Below are 17,557 nucleotides of genomic sequence, written 5' to 3'. Positions count from 1 at the left end.
TTGGACTCCATTTTCATGTAACAACTTTATCCCACTAAGTGTTCCTCCCGACGCCGCGGACTGCATGTGGCTTCAAATGCATGGCTGGAACTATAGCGTGCTTCAGTAAAGGCATAAATGAATGATCTCTGAGCACCAAGCTCAATGTCACAGCGCCCATAAAACAGTTTGGGATTTCATTGTTCTGGCTGCCTAAAAGGACAGTTTGAAAATTACCAAAAGATATTACTTAGATGAAGAGATGGAAGGAGAAAAAAAGGTATTGAAGAATGGACTCAGTGATGTTTTCTGTCCGACCTTGGCTTTGGGTTGTCGCAGAAGCAACCCAGCGATTCAGTCTTTACACATTTCAATGAAAGTTCTGGAGGTTTATCATTCACCAGTGTCCTGAAGGCCGTAATGACGCATGTTATTTTATTACTTACAGCATAAAGACTCCCAGGTTACTGTATAATAGATGGGTGATAGTAAGTGGTGTTTTGAGTCTGAAAATGTTCCAGTGTCTCACATCTTTGTTAATGTCAGGGTTATGACACTCTTACTACAGTTTTTTTAAACTGTAAATTACACTAGTTGTATGGTTAGCTTAGCAATTCTAGCTGCATTGCTAAACTAGCTGTGCTGTCATTGTGCTTTCTGCCCATGCCATACTATAAAAATCATGAGGTTTTCCCAGACTGTCAAGAACTTGTCCCTATCCTGACCATGTTCAGATGAAAAGAATGGCGCCACCCCATGGTTTAACCCTAACCACACTTCAGTCTGTCTGTTACGTGACGCATTGCCACGGTGTTATTTGTGTGCAAAGTTGCAAAAAGCCAGAGAATGTTCACACGAACCAGGTCGTCGGGTCCCCTGCCCCCGACTGACTGGTTTGCTCTCTCCGGGTCGGTGGAGAGTTCTTGCCCCAGGTGGTGGAGTTTAAGTATCTCGGGGTCTTGTTCTCCAGTGAGGGAAAAGGGCAGCGTGAGATTGATAGACGGGTTGGTGCAGCGGCAGCAGTGATGCGGTCGCTGTATCGGACCGTCGTGGTGAAGAGGGAGCTGAGTCACAAGACGAAGCTCTCGATTTACCCATCGATCTACGTTCCCACCCTCACCTATGGTCACGAGCTTTGGGTAATGACCGAAAAGATCAGATTGCGGATTCAAGCGGCTGCTCCCTGGGGAGGTGTTCCAGGCATGTCCTACCGGGAGGAGACCCCGGGGAAGACCCAGGACTCGCTGGAGAGATTATGTCTCCGGTCTGGCCTGGGAACGCCTCGGGATCCTCCAGGAAGAGCTGGAGGAGGTTTGTGCGGATCGGGAAGTTTGGGCTTCCTTGCCCCGAATGCTGCCTCCGCGACCCGACTCCGGATAAGCGGCAGACGAAGGTGAAGGTGAAGGTGAAGCATCAGTTTAGGATGCAAAAACCTACTTGAAAATAGCCGCCATTTGGAGCTTGGGGGTTAGAATGTACAGAACACCAGTGTCAGATGTGAACGTTACCAACACAAAGTCTTCGGCGCCACTTGGCTAACACAAAGCTATAAATATCTCGGTGCTCACTCTCACTCATGACAGTCCATTATTAAAACCATTATTTGCTTCCCACCTTCATCTTTCTCTTCAACCATTTCAAACCATATTTTGGGAATTATAAACAATATCAATGTACAGTATTTAAGACTACATTTATTGAGAATATACTTTGGCTTTAAAAAAAGAGAGACATTTATCTGTGACGGAGGGAAGCAGTCGGCAGGTGGGACCTGACAGGAACAGCGTGTAGCAAGTACAGCGTGATGACTGACACTTTCTGGCAGAGAAGGAACCATGTTCACACCTGATGTTGACCGTGTTGTCTGAAATGTCACAATGACCGTCTTGTGTTTGTGTTAGTACAAAGTGCAGCTCAAAGTGAAGCAAGTGGTCTTTTCCAGTGTCTGTTATGAAACTGAAGATAGTCAGTTGAAATATGATACAAAAAATGACACAAATGTTCATCAAAAAATTAGTTTCAATTGAATTTCTGGGGATGATATTTTAATGTACTTTATAAATCTTCTTCTTCTTTTCCTTTCGGCTTCTCCCTTCAGGGTTCGCCACAGTGGCTCATCCTCCTCCATCTCCCCCTTCCTCTTCTCTCAAACCTACAGACCTCATGTCCTCCTTCACCACCTCCATAAATCTCCTGGCAGTTCCAACCTCAACATCTTCCTACCAATGTACTGGCTCTCTCTCCTCTGTACACGTCCAAACCATCTCCATCTGGCCTCTCTGACTTTAAAACCAATAATACCTAAAAGTTTTCATTCACGACCACCAAAACTAAATAGCTCAACATGAATTGGCAATCCTGAGTGGCACTGAAAAGTTACATTACTGGTCTGTGCAGGAGCCGTGCATGGCCCCATGCTAGCCATGTTCCACCATGTTTTTACGAATGAACATTACATCGTAGTCGTGCGATGTAATGTGTTTGAATGGTGTGTCGTAGTGCACACCGTTCAAACACAAGAATACATTAGGGCAATTTTAGAGTGTCCCAATAACTGCGGGAGGAAACCGGAGTACCCAGAGAAAACCCAGGCAGGCACAACTGGATTTGAACACCGAACCCTCTTGCCTTCGTGCCTCTGTGTCGCCCTGGCTGCTTCATGTGAAACGTAAATAAGAGTTCAATCCAAAACGAAACTCTTTCATTCTGCGTTGTGCTGCACCTACGTGCTCCAAACCGCCACGCCGTCTTGCTTACACTGGAATTGAAAAACGACCTGACACAACCATTGACCGGGATCCGTTCTATTCCTGCGTGTCGCCACAATAAAAACCTCTCCCCTGACTTTGTGAAAGTGACTTTCAGTGCCTAACCATGTAGGCCATGATAATGTGGGCCATTTTCATAGGGCGTAGTGAGGGGCACTTGGCTTTTTCAATAAACCTCTGGTGATGTGTTTTGTAATGCATTGGTTATACTTCACAGTAAAAACCCATTCTGTTCTTTTCGCCAGTCGGTGCACTTCTTCCTAAATTGCCTTTTCTCCTCCTGCCATTCGTTATGCTTTCCACTCCGCTGCACAGATATCATTTATTTATTTTATGAAACAACAACCCTGTCAAAACAAAACAACCTCAGTCCCTACCCACCGACACACTGACAGTCAGATGGATGAACGGACGGCGGAGGGGCCGAGATGCTGATGAACAGATGGATAAGATGATAGAAGGAGGAGAAAGTCATTATTGTGTGGCTACATTAGAAAAAAAGACAGATTGTGGCAAGAGGTAAGAAATGAAGGTGCAGTCTGCTGTTGTTGTATTGGCGTCGTTGGGAGACCAAAGAAGCAGCGGTGAAAGGAAGGCGCCTTCTCAAGTTAGTGATTCCCCATTATGTGAAAGTCAATTTTCCCTCCTGCTTCTCTTTTATCTGCTGCCATTATGTTGCCTGTAGTTGTCTGGTGGCAAGGAAACAGGCCCTCTTTGTTTAGACTAGTGTCAGCCGTAATGAAAAAGCACCATCAAGCCAAAATGAGGGTTCTGTGTGCGGCCTCTTTGGTGACACTCACCAGATAATAACTATTGATTTCTATCTAGAAACAAGGGGAAACAGATGGGGGGGAAGAAGCATCACAAGAAAATACACAGAGTGGGATTAATATTTTTGTGATTCATCACCTTTACAGGAAAAATAATGTTCTCAACTGAAGTGATGCTTCTTTTCTTGTCTTAATAGAAGAAAAGTACCTAAGTTTCTTGGTAATCTTTTGGCTGGGTATTACTGTCACACTTCATCTGGAATACGTAGAACTTGAATAGATACATATTGGGGAACAATACAAAGAGATAAATAATAAGAAACCATGGACAGATGGGCATGTTTCAATCGTGTTATGAGTAGTGGCTCGCAGTCAACACATCACTTCTTCCGTCGCATCGCCACATGGTTCCATTTGCTGACCATGCAGTCCAGGCGTGCACTGCTTTTCTGCAGCCTCTTCTGTGTATGCTGTTTCCCTCGCCGCATGAGGAGTTTGGGAAAGACAGAGTTCTCTGTAAGCTGAGCAGTTCAGTTCAAAAATGTTTCCTTGCTGAAAATATTTCTGGAATATTTTAGGAAAAGAGCAGAATTGAAACACTACACTCTGAGTTTGCCGAGGGTTCGTACCTTTTAGGACCGTGAGTGATCTCAGTGAAACATTGTGTTCCACTGCTCCTCAGGGTCACTGAGGGATAGACGCCAACAGTGCAGCAATATGGGCAACATGGTGAAGGACACCCTGGACAGCTCACTTTGTTTTTGGACTGCGGGAGGAAGATTTGTGGTGCATGCTGCGGGTGAAGTTGAGACTGGTTGGCTGAAGAGTCCATGAATTAAACTCCCGAGAGAGAACCCTTGGAGACAGAGACCAGGGCACACATAGATCAAGTTCAAGACTTCGAGAGTCCAAGATTGAGTCAAGATCAAGACTTTAAGATGCAGAAACCGAGTCAAGACAAAGGGGGGCTGAGACCAAACTGAATAAAGAATCATAAGACTGTCGGTTGTACAGATACGCACAATACCGATTGTCCTATCTCGCATTGTTTTTAAATTGTTTCACTTGTTTGGAATCCTGGAAATCTATCCACACTTCATATTCCCACTTGGTTTCAAGTCAGCTCTGGTGCTCCCTCGGATTGAAGGGATCATTTCAAGTACTCTCGGTCTTAGGAGTATTGGGACACACTACACTGACATGTGAACGCGCAAAACCAAGAGTGTTAACAACGAAATGATGATGCAAGAAAGTTCAAGGTAGAAAACTAAACCCACCCAAAGGTGCAAATAAAAGTAATCACTTGAATGTTTACTCTGACGTCCAGGACTCGGCAGTTAACCCAGACCTAGAGTGAAATGGATCAGTGTCACGAGTCTTCAGAAGAGTAATTACACCTAGAGGACCATCACTGCGTCGATGCAACATGGAGCAGCTGTGCATGTCATATTACAGTAAAAGCAATGATTAAAATGGCATTTATAAATGCATAAAACAGTTCTTGACAAATGGTCTTTCATGTGGTCAGCTTGTGCTCAACAGTGTTAACTTTGGAGATCGACTCACCTCGTGAATGGAATCTTATAGGAAGTCGAGTCAAAGACACACAACACCTCGCTGTTGTTTTCCTCTTTTCTTTTATTTTCATCACCAGCTTTGTCATTTCCATGGAGCTGTCGATCATAAAGTTGGTCGTTTGCTTCATCAACAACAGCTGTAAATGGGTTCTGTGCGATGACCTGGCTGACTGCGTGCGGGCGACTCGGTGATCGATTAAGCAGGTTTATTGAGCTGACATTCTCATCAGAATATTCATTTTTCGGCGTCAGAACATTTTATTGCAGCGGGCGCGTAGGCGCTTAATGACGCATTACACTTTGAGAAGGTGTTTATTCCATCCAATGAGAGTGTTGCGTTGCGGTTTGGTTTATATTCCTGTGGATGCTGGATGATCACCCCCGCGCCGCGGTGTTGTCGAGCGTGCGGCTGCATACGTTTGTCAGTGTTCCTCTGAATCCAGCAAACTAAATCCTGTAGATTAGATTGCAGCCATGAGATATTTGTCCGACCTCTCGGCTCAGAGTATGGAGAGTGCAGTGTGTGTTATATTCCCTCTTTTGATTAAACTGAACTCACGCCGTTTGGGATCAGAGCAGACCAGACACAAATTTACATAAAAATTGTGTTACATAAGGAATCTTGGTGACTAAATAGATTGAGATATGAATTGAAAGACACTCAATAAAAGGTGATTTGGGGAGAAACTGAATAGAACAAAGTAGTTAGAAGTTATGCGGATTGCCGGGAAGAAGACAAAAAATGTGTGGTTTGTTCTTGCAAAAAGTGGAATTGGGTTATTTTCTCAACAGCTACATTGGTATTAGAAGTTTCACCCAATATACACACAACACAGTACATCGAAGTGAACATAAAAAGCATGAACAGAAATGTATCAGCAAAGTGCCGAGGAGAAACAAAGCTAGCCTGTAAAAAAATCCCTCACACATTATGTACCGGTGATGGGTAGATGAGGTATCATGAAGCAGTATTGTAGGGTTCATGAAACAGTGTCCTACACAATGGCACTCTTGGTTTAGAGATTAGTTGTTCAAGTACAAACATTTTAAGCAGACAGTGCCATCTGGTGGCCTGTGAAAACCAGAACACTGTTTCATGAAACCTCATCCACTCCGAATTTAGTCTGGGTTGACTTGATGTCTGTGACTCAATAAACACAAACTATGTTGATGTTTGAGACCATCTGAAAACAGATACATATCAGTTAGTAACTAGTACGAAGACAGAATGTCGTGAGTCGAACACATTCAATATAATTGTATTTGTATAATATGTATTTATATATATATAATGTATTTATCATTATTCATTTAGTTTGCCAGAAAGGAAAAATAAAATCCTCCAATCTGTGGAACCACTGCTATAGAACATGATTCCACGATGGCTAGATTTGAAAATGGCACTTTTGTGCAACCAGACCTCGACATTTGGAAAAGGATGACAGGATAGCTCATCTTGACGTCTTCCGACCCAGAAGGAGTCTCTTCACTGTAGCAACATGGTGGACTACAGAGCTAATTCGCAGCTGTAATTTGAGTGAAGAAGAAAAGTTATACTTGCTGCTTGTGTCCATGCGACATGTGTCGGGCAACTCATCCTTGATCTTCTCCCAGGTGGAAAAACAAAGCATGAGGACCAGTCATGCCTGAACAGTCTTATTGTCAGATGTTGTTTTCTTTGCTTGGCAAGTTCGTGCTGTTGTGGTTGTTCTGCACATGCAGTGGCCATTGTCATCTCCAGCGGTGGGAGCGCTACTCTGTCATTTACAGTAGTTTGTGTGGATTATTGAAATGAGTATTCATGAAAATGGCATGGAAAAAGATCAGATTCAGGCGAGGTTATATATATATATATATATATATATATATATATATATATATATATATATATATATATACATTTTGACGGTAAAAGATAGATAAAATATTATGGGAAACGGCTGCTTCTTAATGTTTGTTGTCGATTTGAAGAACAATCTTGGCGTCATGCTTCCATTCGGAAGTCAGCAGGACTGATTTAGTAACAAAATACTTTTGTTTTTCTAGTTCCCCGCAGGCCGCGGATCCAAGAGAAAGGTCATATCGGCTAACTGCTCGGAGCCAAAGTTCAACAGAGCAAACACTTTGCGGGTCCATCTGTCAGTGTCTTGAAGCTTGAAGCAGAGACGGGAGATTCAGCCGAGCCATTCCTCATATTGCTCTGATCTTTTGTTCAGTTGAAATGTGTTTCTTTTTCCATCCATGACGTGGAGACCTTGTCAAAAAAAAAAAAAAAAAACTGTCCAGGTGGCAAATGCTCATCTTTTTTTTTTTGGCAAAATGGACACAGCCTGTCCTCACGACTAATAAATCCTCAGCTGAACCCAGAGATGGAGGTCAGCGTCTATTTCACTTAGCCTCACAACTCAAAAGCAGAATTGAAATGAGACGGTACAGACAGAGGATGGGCAAGCGACAGGAGTCCTGCTGCCAGTGTTTCAGTGACAGTTGACGTGGCATTTTCCTACTCAGACATTTACATCTGAGTCACAACTCATTTATGTATTTTTGATCTCAGATACATGTGTGTATTGCGAGTTTGCTAGTGACGTAGCTTAAACCTGATCAGAGAATCGCATACTGGGGTTGCGACTGTAGAGTAATGTCACTCCACGACCCTGTAAATATTAAGTTTGAGTAGTCCAGGCTTTGGTTCCTATCATTTTTCAGACACATAAATGTGGGAATAAAGATATCGCCAAAAGATAAAGATAGTTATAATTGCCAATTTGGATTTTTCTAAAACGAAAACAAAAAATATACTAAAACATGTCACCAGCACTTTAAATATTTTCGCATTTCTCATATCATTTATAGTTGAATGAGCTCAATGGGATTTTAGGATCTGGCCCATACAATGCAGTGGAAACAGCAAGAAACATTGCAATCCAGATGGCCGCCAAAATAAAAATAATCTCTTTGTCCTAGTATCAACATCTCCTGAAAATCTCATTGAAATCCACTGTGGACTTTTTGGGTTATTTTGACACAGTGTAAACACATAGTTTGACTGCATTCAAGCAGAATAAATGTGGGCATTAAAAACATGGAACAAATCTCAAGTTTGTTCAATGATACTACGGTAATCTTCTGCTCATCTCGGAGATATGTCTGCTGTAGAAGGCCAAACACTTCAGGCGATGCGTGATACATCCTTGTCCCAATGTACACTGCATTATTATTTTGAAAGTTAGTAGGAGGATATACAAGTTTTATTTTGCTTCTGGCCAGCTCAAATATTTGTATGCACAAAAGTAAGCGAGAAATGAATGCTCTGTTTAATATTTGGAGAACTTAAACTGATATGTATGGTGGATTACTTTACTCCCTCTGGGGCATGTATTGGTGAAGAGCTCAGTTCTTCAAAGGACCGTACACGAAGAATGGTGAAACTAAATCCATGATTCGTCGTTGGATAATGGTGGAGGGCTTCAAATATCTTTGGCACTTGTTCGCCAATAAGGGAAAGTGTGAGATGGAGCGATAGATGGGTGCAGTGTCCTGTCCAGCACATCCTCACTCCCACTCCCGTAATTCATTGACATTGGGAAGTGGACTTTTGTGTCCTATGCTGACGCCAAAGTCAGCCTTCTTCAGTGTGTGATCATGCATTAAGGCCCATTTATGCGATATGTTTCGTACAGATCCGGAAGGTATCCACAAAGCTTACAGATATGGATCAAACGGAGCAGTACTACCTGAAACCATGGGGCGCTGTGTTGCTATTACAACCCCATATATTTAAAGGCCTCACTGACCACAACGCAAACGCCATCTCTCTTTTGTGCAACATTATCAGTATCTCTTCCACAGTCGCCGAGTTTGTTGCTGTCATAAACTTTTGACTGTGAGCCCCCAGTGGATATATTGGTGAACAGCAAAAACAACGTAAAGAACGTATGGAAGTATGTGATCAGTGACGGTAACATCATTTGAAACGGGTACAGTTTTGTTCTTAAAGGGAGCATAAATGTTCTGCCTTCGTCGTGAGCTGCACATTATGTAAAAAAAAAAAGAAGGCGAACAATGTGGTTATGTAAGACATGGGATAGCACTCTTTTTGTTCTACATGTAACAATGTGTCAGTTGCTATTTAAGTCTTCTCAAACAGTCGAGCATTTCATGACTTTCTGTCTTCACCAATCCTGACTTGATACAATATAATATATATATATATATATATATATATATATATATATATATATATATATATATATATATATATATATATATATATATATATATATATATATATATATATATATATATATATATATATATACTATATATGTATATATATATATATACATATATAGTTTTGGGGTTTTTTTTTAAGATGTTCAGATATTATTTAACACGATTGTGTGGACTATACTTCAAACATGACTAAAGGATAATGATTTTACCGTGCTCTGACAGAGACATCATCATCATAGTCCACCTTGCTTCCTCACCTTTCTCTCTTTCTGGTGACGTGGGGGGGAGAAATAGAGAAATGCATGCAATTTTGATGGAAATCAGCGGGGAGCAGAAGGCGGTGTTTAGCTGTCATACAGACCACCAGCAGGAGAGGAAGGATAAAAGACACGAAAGACCTGGATGGAGATAATGTTCTATTCAGTCTTGGAGCAGAAGAGTATCTCGGAGCACAAATCACACTTAAAAAAAAAAAAAAAAAAGCATGTCATGTCTTAGAAAAAGTCATGTCTCATTTGTCTATCACTCTTAAATATTTAGCAGTACATTATTATCCACACATTTTTTTAAATCCAAAAATATGGGAGCAGGAAACTTGTAATTACCTGGACTGTGCTACTGTGGGAAGTGTGCGACTCCGTCTTCCCATTGTTCCGTTCAAATGAGAGAGGATTTGACTAATAATGGGAAGAAACAGATGTGATTTGTCTCACAGCTGGGAACCTGACTTGCACGTGTAGAATGGAACCTTCCCGCGGCTCAATAAAGAAGAATTCAGAACAGTTAAATCACTGCTAAGTCTTTAAATCGTGCCGCAGTCAAGTTACGCGACAGGTAACATGTAGTGTCACAGGAAAGTCCCGCCGAATACCTGTTATAAAAACTCCTTTGACCCAAGTCTTGATGACAGAGATTTAAAGCAGCACAGCCGAACATTTCTTTACATATTTTCTATATTATATTGAACAGTCATAAATCACTGAGTATGGCTCTATAACCATTGCTGTAAAGAGCCTCAAGGCAGCTTAGTCTGGGCGACCCATGTGACCACCCAACCCATCCTCACGCCCGCGGTGTAATATATTGATGTTGGGAAAGTCGACTTTTGCATCTTATACTGACGACAATGGCAGCCTTCAGCTTTGCTTCAATGGATCGGAAGAACATCCTGTGTGGCTGGTATGTTGAACGTGGGGCGTCTAGCTCAGGAAGAGAAAAGAAAAAAAAACATGTTTTACTTCCATAATGCGTTCCAAGCGGAGGTGTGGATCACACGTCCTGCAGTGCGAGGCACCGTATGAGTGGGAATACGCGAGGCAAATGACTCGCGCATACCCCATTGCGGGGTACAGGGGGACGTACGGAAGCTCTCCTCACTGAATCATGTTGGATGGCAGCTGCTGATGACACCTTACATGGCCCACCTCCTTAGTCACCATGAGTAAAACAGATCGAATGAATGGAGCTCCATCGCGTACGTACAATGATGCTAGCGCCAGCCCATGGCTTACCTAACGCCAACCTCCGTCTTTTTACATATCACTGCCACTGCATCAACATGCAACACCAAAGGCTCATCGCAATAGAGCAGAAAAAGGCATCTTTCCCAGAGTCCTTTGCGGCAGCAGTGAGATTGCGCTGTTCTTATTCATCATGGCAGTGGAAGTGCGAACTGCAGACTGTGGCTATGGTTTAGAATTTTGGCTCCAGCTCGTACTGATTTCAACACTCCTGGCAGAGGATGTTTTGAGAAAGATGGCGGCAGCTACCTCCTCACTTCTTCAATAATCATTGCCCAGTGGCATCAGCTTGTTCAAGCTCAAATATAAAACAAAAATATCAAACCCAGTCGGTAAAATACCTTGTTATGACACACGTTTTTGATCAAGAGCCATCATTTTCTCGTCCTCCATTTCCAAGGACAATTGTTACCTTTTCAAAAGCGCCAACTCTGATAACTGCAAGTTCAGAACTCGCTTTCATATGAATTCATTTCTGGTTAAATGTGGTCATTATTATGGAGATGGCGAGAGCAGACGCAGACCGGGGTTTATTAATAGACATTTAAGGCAACAAAAAAACGCAAGAAGCTTTTACTCTTAATATAGTCTGACCCCTGTGTTCCATCTTTATTATTTCATGAAGTGCGGTGGCACACAGTGTCAACATGCATTTGGTTTTTCCATTTCCTCTCTCTGTCTCATCATCTCAATTTCAGCCTCCGGAGACTTATTTTGAGAAATAGCTGGTGCCTGGATCTCTCCTATTGTTGTTGACTTATTCAGTTATTCGACCGTGTGGCAAATGGACAGTTTTCACAAATGGAAGCCTCACTTCTAAATGATTAATTGTCAGAAGCCGGGTGGACGCTTTTTTAGCTGCGAGGTCTCTCAGCTGACTTTCTATCAAGCACATCTATTTTACACAGACCGATCCACAGATCACTCAAATAGATGACACTTTTATTAAAAAGGGCCGCAATCGGTTTTCAAACGGCATCGGTATTTTCGAGGGAACGTTTCGGATTGATACGTTGGGATGAGTAATGAATAATGGCTGAAGTTTAACTGCTGAATATGCAGGATCCATATACAGCTCTGCTCCGGAGTGTTTTAAAGTGATGCACGCAAATAGAAACACACCCTCGCCTGGCTCAAAGTGCAGGCGCAACAAGTCCCAGGACGACGCGTGAATAGCAAATGCTCTTTTTTAGAGGGGGAAAAAAAGGGCTGCAGGGTTAGCACTCGAACATCAGCTCTAATGACTGTCAGTCTGGGCACAGTTGAAAGCACATTCATAATCATAATAAATAGGATTTCAGCTTTGGTCACAGCAGGCTTTGTCAAACATGGAAATATATTGCTGGGGCTGGGTATATAAAAAAGTCGACCACCACTGGTTCCTTCAGAGTATCAGCAGACTTTATGTTGGTGCAAACCCTCTTTGCATGTTTGCACTTGAAATACTGATGTTACAGAGGCGGGTTGCTGTCGCTGTTTTTGGGATTCTATATTTCGCTAAAGTGCGGTTCTTGTTACACTGCCCCCTGCAGGTTTGGAATATCCTCGCAGCAGGCAGAAATCCCCATGTTGTTCCAGAAAATACCCAACTGGATTTTTATTTTTTTATGTTTTTTCCTGTGAGAACAACCTGTAATTTGACTCGTAATGTAACGAACGGCCAAGTTAGAGGGCACTTCTGCTATTTACAGCTGAGAATTTCTTCCCCAGACGCCGTCTGCTCCCCTTGATCATGGGCCAGTGCCCATACTAATTGAACCAGGCCACTAATTTAATTACACCACTCCACCATTAACTATACAGTAACTGCTGCCAAACTCGTATGAAATATACAATGTACTCTATAAATACACATTGAATGAATTCAACCTCATACACTCTTAAGCTTCACCTTCATTTCTTTCGATCAGTGACTTGACCTCCCCTTCATGATCAGCCCGTCCCAATGTTCCCGGAACTTATTTGAACAGGAACGTCTCAGGACAGTCAGGATCTCTTTTGCCGTTGCACCAGGAAGTCAGGACCACAAAATTCCACCCACATCCTTTACACAAAAAACCTCTGCCCGCACTCTATTTTAGATACGACCCTGATGCGCTCTGACATCAGCAGCCCACTGTCCTGACTGTATTTGTTTATGCATCCAACAAACAGACGATGGTATATGGGATATATCATCACAGAAAAAAGGACAATAAGGATATATTCATCAATAACTGCTCATGTTTTAATGCAGAAAAAAAGGTTACCGTTGTTTAGAATATTGTTATTTAGAAGGGAATAAACTGTATGTAGTTTGTTGGAACAGTTTTTCTTTTTTACCCCCATATACTTCCACTCATATTAGCTGCTTCTATAAATAGTCAAGTGTTAAAAACAAGGCTCTCAGAGGTTCCTTGAATATATTGAATACTCTTTTACAATCGTTGTGGTAACACTTTGGCGATGGTGGCTGATAATGTAAGGAAACAATTTGAGTGCAGCAGGTGCAAAGTATAAATACAGCATTCAGGTTTTGCGCGCCACATCTGAAATGAAATGGTTCTGTACTAAAATTCAAGTCTCCAAAAAAGTCACTTTTCCAAGCCACTTTCTGCATTGCAAGTTGAAGCCTTCGGCGTCCAGTGAGGCACATGCTCCGCCCCCAGTGGCATATCCTGGTATTGCGGGCAGTGTGCCATGTAAAATGTGTTGCAGTGGCAGGTTTATCGCATCATGACATATTCAATAGAATTGGCTGTGGGTTAGAGTAGTTTGTTTGTAATCTGATGAGAAAAAAAATACGTATACAAGATAGTTCTGAGAAGAATGAGCTGGATGACAGATCCCACAGACACAGCTGCTCCTTTATGAAGGCCAATTGTTCCATCTCATTGTATCCCGTCGGCATCAACAAGCAGGAATGTGTGTCGCAGGGAACAGGAATGGGACCCATCAGTCTGTGGTCTGTGACCGCATATGGACTTTTTGACAAATATAAAAAGAGCTACATGCCTTGCTTGAGTCTAACCTCTCTCCCAAGTGTTGTGGTGCCCTCTGCAATCCCCTGAGTAGAAGGGAGGATAAGGCTAGGAGAACTCCAGGCCTCTTTTATTTGTCTGCTGCCCCCGTGATGGTACCTTAGACAAGCTGAGGGAGTAAATAATGACGTGAAAAGCAAAGCCTCCTTCATGGCCGAGACTGAATGAATGTGTTAACTGTTTATCAATGGCCAACATGATGTGACGTGGCCTTGCTTTATGGGGCACTGACTTATTGAGCACTCACCTGCTCCACCGCCGCCTACGGCGCCGTATTTCCAATGTGTCAGCCGGAGCAGCGAGTGGAACCAATTCCTCTGTGATTAGTCTTACTGGGGGGTAAATGAAAACCATTATCAGGCTTTTCTTCTTCACTGCATCAGAATGCAAAACGGAGGCGTGAGGTGATTTGAATTTCTATAATGGCGCCGCCATCCACAATCAGCGCCGGACAATCTCAACCCCAGTGAGCATTCTGACATGCTGATTTTATTTAGTGATGTTTTTTGAAATGATCATCATTATCCACTGTGATACTCCGTGGGAGGGTGTTGCACAATTTGGGACCCACAGTGGCACCTGCTTGTCATTTCTGTAGAAATAAGTTAAACAACACTCTCATTCAGCCAATAGGAAAAAATGTTGGGCCAAAAGCAGGTTCTGGCCCGTTGCAATGATGCAATCCTTCAGCTGCTAAACCTCAGCCTTGAGTTCTTTTATTGCTCCAATAATGCCTTCTTTTTGGTTGAGCCTTAGTTTGTTTTCCCTCTTAGTTGATACTCTACATCAACAAGTTTTCTGACTTTCTTTGAGGAAGTAGTAAATGTATTGGGAGATCAGACTCGCCCTGTGTCCCTGAAATGTTCACTTCTATGTGTCAACAAATAATAGAGGTCCATGTATCAGCATCTATTCTCCCATTCCACATCTATTTGAATTAGCATTGGTCTCTACAAAAGTAGATTCTTATTCTTATTATTATTATTACTACTACTACTACTACTACTACTAGTACTAGTAGTAGTAGATTCAGTGATTCACAGATCACTGAATTTGGATTTCTTCAGTCATCAAAACTCAGCTTGGTATGAGAGACACAATGGCAGCTCAATTGTTACAGTGGGAGACAAAGCTCACAAGTAACTGGCCACAGCCTGAAACTGTGATTGGAGGATGTTGACAGGAGGTCGATGTCATTTCTCTTGGCAGCATGGTAGATACATTGTTTTTCTCTGCGTTTTCTCATCAGAGATTGTCGCAGCGAGTCAACCTCCGGCACCTCAACCGTCCTCGATCACACCTATCGTCTTCACACCCTCTTTCACTGCGCTCTGATTGGTTGTTGTCGCCACAGTTCTTACGCATGAGGTGTGGCATGCTAGCATAGATTCCACTATGTTGTACCACAGGATGCTATACAAGTAACATCCGACTTACGACATGCTCAACTCACATCCACCTGGACTTAGGACCACGGTCAGCAGATGCATATTTTCTTTCATTCAATGTCTGGCACCGCAGCACGTAGCAGCCTGGCATCATGTACGACAGTTACGGCAGCACAGTATCCCAGCATCTCACTCTCACACAGCCATCTACCACTACAGTAGCACCTATAACCCTCGCGTCGGCTATTTTGAAGTGAAGTTAAATGTTTTTTATTTCGAGAAATGAATGATGAAATAACTCTAACCAAAAGTGTCAATGACATTCAGCAAGCTAACAGCTATCAACGCTGTCTGATTTGGTTTGAAATCCAAGAGTGTATAGCGTAGACGCAGTTGACAACACATTCCCCCAATCTGTTTTGGCAAAAATGATAAACAAACATTGGAAGAACAACATGGACATTGAAGTAAAATAGTAATAAAGTTATTATACATTCACTGAAACACAACAACTTACAAAGTGTTTTCATAGACCAAATCACTCCTGCTATGTTTCGTGCTGTTGTGAAATGCGTCCATTCACACTGACGTGCAAAAAACGTGGCTTTCAGTAAACTTGGCATTTGCATCCACTCTGTAAAAATGGAGAAAACTGGAGCAATGAGCATCCAGTGCCCCTCGTGGCAGAGTGTTTTTCACAGTCAACTTTTAGAGTCGTCATTTTGCTTTGCATGCATGAAAGTTCATTTGGTTTATTTTCCCTTTAAACCGAGAACCAGGTCTTACCGTCACGACCGCAAAGTATTTTGACGATCACATTCTCAACCCCCGGCATAATAGCGATGATCCATTGTTCACAAACCTCTTGATCGCATAAGGAGCTCTATGTACCAAGTGACATGAAACTATCCCACGAGTGGAAAGTGCCACCTCATAAGGGATGTGTCTTCAGTTAGTTTCAATCTTTAAAATGATGCTTGACTGACAAGTTGGCTCAGCTAGCGAGTCGCTCAGTTTTGCATATGAGCTACAGAGTTTCTTCCCGTCGCTAAGCGAGGTTGTTTTCATCTGAAAGGCAAGGTCAGTCTAGGAATCATGTCAATGACTAATAAAATATTTTGCTGGTCGATGCCTTGGGCCCCTCCACTTCCTACGTTGTAAAAATGATAAGGTTCATATACCTGTTAACAATGGCAGACATCGGACATTTCGTTCTTCGGCTCATGAATCGAGACCTGAGGTCGTGCACCTTCATGTCATTCCTCCGTGACCACGTTTCATTTTGTTCTGATATCATGATTCAACTATTACCATTGGACACCGAAGTCCTCTTAACGCTGTGTTGCTTTAACATACTGAACATGAAATCTTATGCTTAGGACATTTATTTGGCTTTATTTTGCTGGGAATACTAGTAATACTCCTCGGTGACAAATGCATTTGTGTAAAATTTAAGCCTGTCGCTCTGGGCACAAATATCTTCTTTGCATTCTCTTTTATCTGTCACGAATTCCCGTCTTTATTTCTGTGTCTTTTTTCAATTGTCTAATTTCATGCCAGGGAGTCATGTCATGTTTTATTCATTAGTGACACACTCATTTAACACACGGAGGACCAACCGCTACGTTTCTTCCCAGAGGGGATTTCAACTCCGCCAGCTTGTAATCTGCTTACACAGAAAGTCACCAGCAGAGCGGCCTCCTCAGCAACTGCACGGGATTCTTGGAAGGTCCTTCTCCAGGTTCAGTCGCCATTACATCCTTCAGCAACAACAACAACCCAGTGTAGATCATCTCTTTGTCTTTTTTCCTATTCAAGGTTAAATGATCGAACGCTACCCAACACTAATTGACCGAGCGGCTCATAAACAGAGGGCGCGAGCGACCGTGCTTTACCTAATAGTCCTGCAAATGCAAGGCGGAAAACGCAGTCATTACAAGCGCTGCACATCAAGTGGCACAGACTGAGGCGGACACAAAACCACAGTCATCACAGGTAAATGGGGTAAAATGCAGCGGCATGTAGTGGGTAATGAGCGCTGATTGTTTGTGACGGGCTGGAGTGCGGCTGATTTCCCAGCTGAGGAATGGGAACGTCGCGGGGCTGTCAGGGAAACAGACAGAGAATTGGCCCATAGCTTCACTGCTCTTGAACACAGACAGAAGCACTCCAGTGCTCAGGACAGGCAGGCGGAGTGGGTGTTTTGTGGCGCGGTTGTTGGTGATTTGCATAGAGATGGATGACACCTTTGTGCCTTATCTTTGAGACGATATGGGTGGTTGTATTGTGTTGGTAAAAT

Source organism: Synchiropus splendidus, chromosome 13 (genome assembly GCF_027744825.2).
Source record: "Synchiropus splendidus isolate RoL2022-P1 chromosome 13, RoL_Sspl_1.0, whole genome shotgun sequence".
Classification (NCBI taxonomy): Eukaryota; Metazoa; Chordata; class Actinopteri; order Syngnathiformes; family Callionymidae; genus Synchiropus; species Synchiropus splendidus.
This window is presented reverse-complemented; position numbering follows the sequence as displayed.